Source organism: Orycteropus afer, unplaced genomic scaffold (assembly GCF_000298275.1).
Source record: "Orycteropus afer afer isolate SDZICR_OR568_19922 unplaced genomic scaffold, OryAfe1.0 scaffold00094, whole genome shotgun sequence".
NCBI classification, from domain to species: Eukaryota; Metazoa; Chordata; class Mammalia; order Tubulidentata; family Orycteropodidae; genus Orycteropus; species Orycteropus afer.
In genome coordinates this window covers 1,875,028-1,884,591 of record NW_006921681.1, presented here as the reverse complement: position 1 = coordinate 1,884,591, position 9,564 = coordinate 1,875,028, and the positions used below count along the sequence as shown (strand labels likewise).

At 39.4% G+C, this 9,564-nt stretch overlaps 1 protein-coding gene across 1 annotated transcript in view; it reads right to left on the bottom strand.

Moving 5' to 3' along the window:
* CAMTA1 (calmodulin binding transcription activator 1) overlaps positions 1–9,564 on the bottom strand; it is a 1,273,846-nt gene that overhangs the window by 1,249,394 nt on the left and 14,888 nt on the right. The gene's annotated exons all lie outside the window — the stretch shown is intronic.

The following is a 9,564-nucleotide window of genomic DNA, read 5'->3' as shown; positions in this document are numbered from 1 at the left end:
TGTACTTCAGGACAGATCTTGAAACATCCTTTGTGATGATGAATGCCATGCCATTCCTCTTTAAACTGTCATTCCCAGCATAGTAGATCACATGGTTGTCTCATTCAAAGTGGCCAAAACCAGTCCATTTCAGTTCACTAATGCCGAGGATATCAATGTTTATGTGTTCCATTTCATTTTTGACAACTTTCAATTTTCCTAGATTCATACTTCTTGCATTCCATGTTCTGATGATTAATGGATGTCTGCGGCTGTCTCTCTTCAATTTGAGTGGTGCCACATCAGCAAATGGAGGTCTCGAAAGCTTTACCTTATCCACAGGACTAAGGCTGGGTTTACTCTGACAAGTAAACAGGGTATGGCTCATATCTAACATCAGTTAGTCAAATGTTTGTCTTAAACCGAACTAAATGCATTGCCCTCAAGTTGATTCTGAGTCATACTGATGCTATACGACCAAGTAGAACTGCCCCACAGAGTTTCCTAGGCCATAATCTTTATGCAAGCAGAATGTCACATCTTTCTCCCAAATGTGTGACTTATTATCTAGTATACAGTATACTTATCTATGCATTAAAAACATGAAATACTCCCAGATACACAAAAACATCTTTAATAATACAGTAACAATGATCATGTTTTGATGTGCATCGCAAAGTAGCACCCATTTGTTATTACAAACCATTGTATATAATTCAAATTTTTAATGTAACAGGCTATATAAGGGTTGGTTTGTAACTATGGATTGTACTAACATTCATAACCAGACACTGTAGAAGTCCTCCAGGTGATTCTAATACCTGCTTAAGTTTGAAGACCACTAAGCTAATGCAGTGTAGTAAATTACATAGTATGGCTTTTCTAGCCATAGTCTTCGTAAACTCCACGGTGGAATCTGCCATGAGCAACTAAGTAGCTCCTGATTGTTAAAGTTATCCACCTAGAGTATTTCTGTTGAGAACAGCAAGAAAATATTTTCTGGGAAGTTCACACTCTCTCTCAGGTGTGTAGAATTCTGTGTTGGGATCGGTCAGTCTTGCCACTCTGCCGAGCCTAAAGTGAGCCCTCCCAGAGGCAGAGACGGGGAAATCTCTCTCACTGCTAGCTGACAAGAGATGCATGGCTGAGAGTCCAACCCATGGCTAAGAGACTGACCTGTTACTGAAAGAGTGATGCCTGGCTGAGAGACAGCAGCAGTGGAACCAAGAGGCACGAGATAGAGCGGCAGATTTATCTGGCCCACAGAGGCCCAGTCAAAAGGCCAAGGGCCACAGAGGTGTGTCTAAGGACACAGCAGAGGGGAGACTGTCCTGACCAACTAACAGAATCTGGAGCGTGTTCCCAAATTTGAGTTGTAGCCTGTTGCTTCCCTAATAAACCTTATAATCTGTGAGTTCTGCGTGGCCACTGCAACGAATTGTCAAACCCAGCAGAGAGGTAGTAAGTACCGTGGCAGGGACAGTTAGTGAGTTAGTGTCAGGGCTGATAAAAAGGCTGGAGGGAGGCAGCATGTCTGGCCTCGCAGAAATAGGCTATGGGCTGCTGATAGTGATTCTGTCCTTCTCTTGCGGGGTTAGAAGAGGTCAGAAGATGCAGCCTCCTTGCCCCTTTAGCAATTAAAGCCAGTCTTTCTCTTTCTTTCATTTTCCATCTCAGCTGACCTTTCAACAGGGCCCAGCTTCTCCTGTATGGAAAGATATCATCACCCAAAGTCTCCCCACCATTACTGAAAAGAGTGGAATATTTTATCCCCCCATTATGCACAGGGATATATATACATCTATATATACATTATATATACATATATACATATATACATACATATATATATATATATATATATATACATATATATATATATATATATATATATATATATATATATATATACAGGGAGCTCTGGTAACATAGTGGCTAAGGCACTTGACTGCTAACCAGAAGGCTGACGGTTCAAACCCACCAGCCACTCCTCGGAAGGAAGGTTGGGCAATCCTACTTCCGTAGTGATACTGCCTCGGAAACCCAAGGAGGGGTCGCTATAAGTCAGGGCTGACTTGACGGCACATAACAACAACAACACATTATGCACAATAAACAGTGCACACAATTTACAGAGTTTTAACTGTAACTAAAACTCTACTCAAGCACTCTTCAGAAAAATCTGAGTCCAAACTGGATCATAATTTCACCTTAACATCTTCTTTAAAAATCTCAAGAAGCATCACAACTTGTTAAGATCTGGGCAAAGGAGTAAATTGTCCAAATTTCAACTCTAGTACTACACAGGTGTAGAAACCTGGAGAAAGTACTAAAGAAACCTCAAAAAACCACTGCTGTCAAGTCAATTCTGACTCATAGTGACCATGTAGGAGGAGAACTGCCCTACAGGGTTTTCAGGGCTGTAAAAATCTTTATGGGAACAGATTCCCACCATCTTTCTCCCATGGAGCAGCTGCTGGGTTCAAACTACCAACCTTTCAGTTAACAGCCACGTGTTTTAACCACTGCTACACCACAGCTTCAAGAAACCTCAAGACCCCCTAAAAAGATGCTGTCTTTGAATGTGAGGGCTCCACCAAGTCCTAAGAGATATAAAATTCCCAGGTTGTCGGTGAGATGAAAAAATGTTCTGGAATGAGACAGTGGTGGTGACTGTAAAACTTTGTAAATATACTAAAAACCACTGAACTGTATACTTTAACAACAGAATAGAACAAGATAAAAAGGATAATTAACAGTAAAAAGATAAACTCCCCATCTGGACCCAACCTACCTGGGAGGTCCTGTACTTGCTAACAACTCTGCAAGCAACAATAATCTAGCCTCCAAAATTGGAGAACCAGATTTGAAGATAAATCTTTAAAGTCACTTAGCACATCCACCTAAGACCCAAGAAAGACCAAGAAGGTAAACGTAGTTACTTAAGATATAGCTGATTAGTGGCAGAGCCAAAACTAAAATCTGCTTCTGAATGCCAGTCCTGTACCCTTCTAAGATAATCAGCACTTCTCACTTTGGGCTCTATGTAATTATTACCAGAGGTCCATGGGTACCCACAAAATTATTAAGTTCACACCTTAAATATTTTTAATAAAAATTCTAACAATACATTCTAATACACAAACTCATTGCTCAAGTTTGTGTTTATAATCACCATGGTACCTAGTACTGTCATCTAAATTGTTCTCATTGAGCTAATGAGAAAATGACAGATATGAACTTAAGGAGTAAATGATATATATATGTGTGCCAAGGCTCTGGTGGTGTAGTGGGTAAGGCATTCGGCTGCAAACCAGATCAGTGGTTCAAACCCACCAGCTGCTCTACAGGAGGAAGATGAGGCAATCTACTTCCATAACGATTTATAGCCTTAGAAACCCAATAGGAGTCACTATGAGTAATAATAGACTCAATGGCAGTGGGGGGTTTGAATTTTTCGGTTTAAGGCCTAATGACAGCATGCTTGCTGTGCAAAACATTGTTTTGAATATTTCAATGAGGGAGGGAAACTAGTAAGTACAGTGCACATGATAATGCTATGTGCCAAATTCAAGAGAACCAGCTTCCGAAGAGTCAGTATTATGTTCATGTTGCAAGAGGCGATTTAGTTTTAGTAAAACATCATCCATCACATTCAACTAATGTCATTAATATAAATTTTATTAGTTCTGTAGTGTCCTTCTATGTAATGTATATATCTATTTATGCTTTACACTTGCAAAAGAACTACAAGGAAAATAAATTCACACTGAGTTTTTCCTTTTTATATTTATTTCATTCATGCAACAAATACTTTACTAAACACTGATTTGGGCCAGGTATTTTTCTAATACCCAGTGCTTTATACTGAAGGGTATATATGGAGGGGTATCATTGCTGATGTCAGATGGATCTTGGCTGAAAGCAAAGAATACCAGAAAGATGTCTGTGTTTTATTGACTATGAAAGGCATTTGACTGTGTGGATCATAACAAATGATGGTTAACATTGAGAAGAATGGGAATTCCAGAACATTTAGTTATGCTCATGAGGAACCTGTACAGAGACCAAGAGGTGTCATTCAAACAGAACAAGTGGACACTACATGGTTTAAAGTCAGGAAGAGTGTGTTTCAGGGTTGTAGCCTTTCACCATACTTATTCAATCTGTATGCTGAACAAATAATCCAAGAAAATGGATTATATGAAGAAGAATGCAGAATCAGGACTGGAGAAAGACTTATTAACAACCTGCGATATGTAGACGATACAACCTAGCTTGCTGAAAGTGAAGATGACTTGTAGCACTAACTAATGAAGTTCAGAGACTACAGTCTTCAGTATGGATGATGCCTCAACATAAAGAAAACAAAAATCCTCAAAACTGGACCAGCAAGAAGACTTCCAGTAAGATGGAGGAATAGGCAGACAAGCGACACAGACCCTCTTCAACAAAGAAAAGAAAAACCAGTGGACAGGGATACAGAAGATAATCCTGGAGTCCTTAGCTTTGAAAGGAACTATACAGAAGTGCATTAAGCTCCAACTAGTGGAAAAACCTGAGCGAAAATAGTGAGTACAGAGATTGTCGGAGCTGTGGACTGTCAGCTACTCTGACAGGACCAACAGCCTGAAGGGCTGGAACCTGAGAAATGACCTAAAGATCAGCCCTAGTCACCAAGGGCTGCAGGGACGACTGCGCTGGTGGCCTATGACTAGAAAGGGAAATAGCAAGGAGACAACCTGAGCTACTGACTTTCTGCTATCTGGAGGGCGCAGCCATTTTGATTGTTTACACACAGCAGCCATTTTGAATACTTAAACTGACCAAGGGTGCAGCCATTTTGAATATTTAAAGTGACCAAGGGCACACCTAAGAATAGGCTCTGTTTGCCAAGGTTGACAGGGACATTAGAGAGGCTGACAACAGAAAAGGAGACAGGTGGTGAGTGTATAAGTGCTGTCAACTGGTGAACAGAGGAATACAGTACCCTGGTTCTGTAGATATCATACAAAGAAAATGAAAATCGTGGGCAAGTCACTTCAACATACAATCACCAATTAAATATAAGCACAAAAACATCACAATGCCTCGGAGACAATAGAGCATCACAGTCCACACAAAGAAGCAAGATAAAGCAGGAGAAACAAAGAACCAGGATACAGACCCAAAACACACCCCCGAAGAAGCAGCAGTATTGGAACTCCCTGATAAGGAATTCAAAAGAATTATATTTAGGTATCTTCAACGAACTGAGAGACAGATTAGAGAAAACCCTAGAACAATTTCAAAAGACAACACAAGAAATAACAAAATAAATGAAAAATTAGAAATTATACAAAATCTACACACAGAAATCCAGAAGATTAATACTAAATTTTAAGAACTAGGTAAGACATTGAATTGGCAAAGGAGCAGAATTGAATCAATGGAAGACAGAATTAGGGAGATTGAAGGTAAATACCTGAACACTTTTTTTTTAAAGAGATAAATCAGAAGAAAGATCAAAACAAAATGAAGAAAGCCTAAGGTTCATGTGGGATACCATCAAAAGGAATAACCTATGTGTAATGGGAGTTCTGGTAGCGTAGTGCCTAAGGCACTTGACTGTTAACCAGAAGGCTGGCGGTTCAAACCCACCAGCCACTCCTCGGAAGGAAGATGGGGCAATCTACTTCCGTAGTGATACTGCCTCAGAAACCCAAGGAGGGATCACTATGAGTCAGGTCCAACTCAACGGCACATAACAACAACAACAAATTGGAATTCCAGAACAGGAAGAGACAAATAAAACCACAGAGAAAATTGTCGAAGATCTGTTGGAAGAGAATTTTCCTGGTATGATGAAGATGAGATTATATCCATTCAGGATGTCCGATGAACCCCAAAGAGGATAGACCCCCAAAAGAAAATCACCCAGACATACCATCAAACTCACCAAAACCAAAGACAAAGAAAGAATCCTGAAAGCAGCACAGGAAAAATGAAAAGTTACCTACAATGGGCAACCAGTAAGACTAAACTCAGATTTCTCAACAGAAACCATGCAGGCAAGAAGACAATGGGATGGTATATATAAAACACTGAAAAAGAAAAATCTCCAACCAAGAATTATGTACCCAGCAAAACTGTCCCTCAAATATGATGGTGAAATGAGGACATTTCCAGATAACCAGAAATTAAGGGAATTTGTTAGAACCAGACCAACCTTACAAGAAATGCTAAAGGGAGCCCTTTGGACAGAGAAGCAACAACAGCCAACAACAACTAACCACTAATACACATGATGATATAACCCAGAAACCAACCCAGCTATGGAAGTATTCAAAGTAAATAAGCCTACTAGATTGTAAACAGGGAACCAGAGACATCAATTGACAAACGAGGACAACTACCAACCAAAAAGAGGGAGAAAACTGTGTCGTTACAGAACTTCTAGATGGTAGGGAAATCAAGACAACTACAAGACAGAATGGTCTGTTCCAAACTTGAAAAGAAAACTGTAAATCACAGGGTAACCTCAAAGAAAAATGATAAACCTTCACATCAAAAAAGAGGACCAGCATAAATATTCAGCAAATACTAAAACAATAGCAATGAAGGAAGTGATAACACGATTCATAAACAAAATGAGCTCAGCATAGAAAATTATATGGAACAAAGAAATCAACACCATGAAAAAGCACATAACAAAAATGACAGCAACAAATTCATATTTGCCGATAATTACTATCTGGCAAGGGACTTATCTCCAAGATTTATAGCAGAAGAGTGGATGACCAGACTATAGTACATACACATACTGGAATGCCATGCAGCACTAAAGAATAATGTAGAGTCTGCAAAACACTGCATAATATGGATGAACTCGGAGGACATTATGCCGAGTGAAATAAGTCAATCACAGAAGGACAAATACAGCATTAGTTTCTTGTTGTGAAGGGTCAAGGGAAGGCTTATATATGGAGGGAAACTTTCTTTGTTGGTTGCCAGGGGTGGGAGGGGAGGGGAGGAAACACTGCAAAAAAAAAAAAAAATGCACTGACCCATGTCACTTCAGTTTTGTGTATTTCACTGTACATAAATTATATTTCAATAAAATGCATTAAAGAAAAAAAAAAAAGTGGACCAGTAAGCAACATCACAATAAATGGAGAAAAGAATGAAGTTGTCAGGGACTTCATTTTACTTGGATCCACCATTAACACCAATGGAAGTAGCAGTCAAGAAAGCAGACGTATTGCACTGGGCAAATCTGCTGCAAAAGACCAGTTCAAAGTATTAAGAAGCAGGTTACCAGGGGTGGGAGAGGAAGGGAAGAAACATTACAAAAATAAAAATAAAGTGTTAAGAAACAAAGATGTCACTTTGAAGACTAAGGTGCGGCTAACCCAAGCCATGGTATTTGCAATCACCTCATATGTATGTGAAAGCTGGACAATGAATAAGGAAGACTGAAGAAGAGTTAATGCCTTTCAATCATGGTGTTGGTGAAGAATACTACAGTACCATGGACTACCAGAAGAATGAACAAATCTGTGCTGGAGGAAGTGCAGCCAGAATGCTCCTTGGCGGTGAGAATGGCCAACTTCATCTCACCTACTTTGGTGGTACTATCAGAAGGGATTGGTCTCTGGAGAAGGGTATCACGCTAAGTGAGGTAGAGGGTCAGCAAAAAAGGGGAAGACTCTCAACGAGATGGACTAATATAGTGGCTGCAACAATGGGCTCAAGCATAGCAAGGACTGTGAGGAATGCACCAAACTGGGCAGTGTTTGTTCTGCTGTGCCTAGGGTCGCTATGAATCCGAGCCAACTCGATGGCTCCTAACTACAATAACAGCAGCATATACTGTAATTAACACTGTAATAAAAACAGTTTAGGTCAACACTGAAGTGGGTCCACAGGCACTATCTTCCTTTAAAGAAAATTTTCTTTAACATCTTACTTAAATTCTATTTTACACAGGTAAGATTTGCTTCTCCTACCTTTCCTTGAGACCAAATCACTCCTGTATTGATCCCTCTTCACTTGTCTTCTCTTACTACAGCGGAAGGACATTCTGCTACCATCATTCCAATGTAGCCAATCTACCTCTGGTACCAGCTTTGCTATCTGATACAACAGAAGTTTACTTGGATTTTGTTATCAGAATTGAACAATTATATTTAACCCAAAAACTACAAAATCAACACTATATTTAATTTGAAATTAGTTACCACATACTGTGTTCAAAAATCAAATGGAATTACTCTAAAAACACTGCTGTGTTGCTGTTCCTATCTTCATTTGTATACTTGCAGTTTTACCCGAAAAGCTCTGCTTGCACTCAAAAAATAATCTGGACCGTTCAAATCATTAAAAACCCACTCCCATCATCTATTCCATCTCGTAGCAACTCTTTAAGACAGAATAGAACTGTTCAATAGCGTTTCAAAGACTATATATCTTTACAGAAGCAACTGCCTCATCTTTCTCCCACAGAGCAGCTGGTGGGTTTGAACTGCTGACCTCTTGGCTAGCAGCCCAATGTTTTAACCAGTACACCAGCAGAGGTCCCTTTCAAACTATTAGGCCTACCAAAACCTAAACAAAACAAAATCCTACTTCAGGGTTAACTGAATTTCCACATCATTAAGGCTAAACTATCCTAATGGACCTTTATAATTAACTGATGCTTTTCCACTTAGCTCATTATTTTAGAGGTCTGAAGAGTCCTAAATGATCCCCAAAAAATGTGGGTCTGTATTTCAAAAGGATAACATCTACATACACTAAACAAACCAACCACTGAAAAAATTATAGCCATGTATCTATGACTTTTTAAGTTATAAAAGGAAAAAACTGAAAATATAAAAAACACATAAAACTCTTGAAAGAAGTTACGAAGTAAGGTACCTTCTACCTTACTTAATAACTGAAATTAAATATAATTTAATAATATATAATTTAATAATATATAATTTTATAATTTAATAATAGGCACTTGACTGCTAACCAGAAGGCTGACAGTTCAAACAACCAGCCACTACTCGGAAGGAAGGTTGGGCAATCTACTTCCGTAATGATACTGCCTCGGAAACCCAAGGATGAGTCGCTATGAGTCGGGTCCGACTCGATGGCACACAACAACAACAACAATTCTCCCAGTCTGAAAGTCCATTTTTCTAACCTGGATATATAAAGTTGAAAAACAAAGTATTTAGAATTTAAAAGGATAATTCTCCCCCTTTAAAAAGCATCATGGAGTCCTGAAAGGCTGGATATTCAAGTCCACCCAGAGGAACCTCAAAAGAAAGGCCAGGCAATTACTTTTGAAAAATCAACCATTGAGAACCCTATGGAGAACATTTCTACTCTGACGTATATGGGGTCACCATGACTTGGGGTCAATTCTGCAGCAACTACATATGTATATATATATGTTGTTGTTGTTGTTGTTGTGTACCATCGAGTCACACCTGACTCATAGTGACCCCTCCTTGGGTTTCCGAGGCAGTATCACTACCACTACGGAAGTAGGATTGCCCAACCTTCCTTCCGAGGAGTGGCTGGTGGGTTTGAACCACCAGCCTTCTGGTTAGC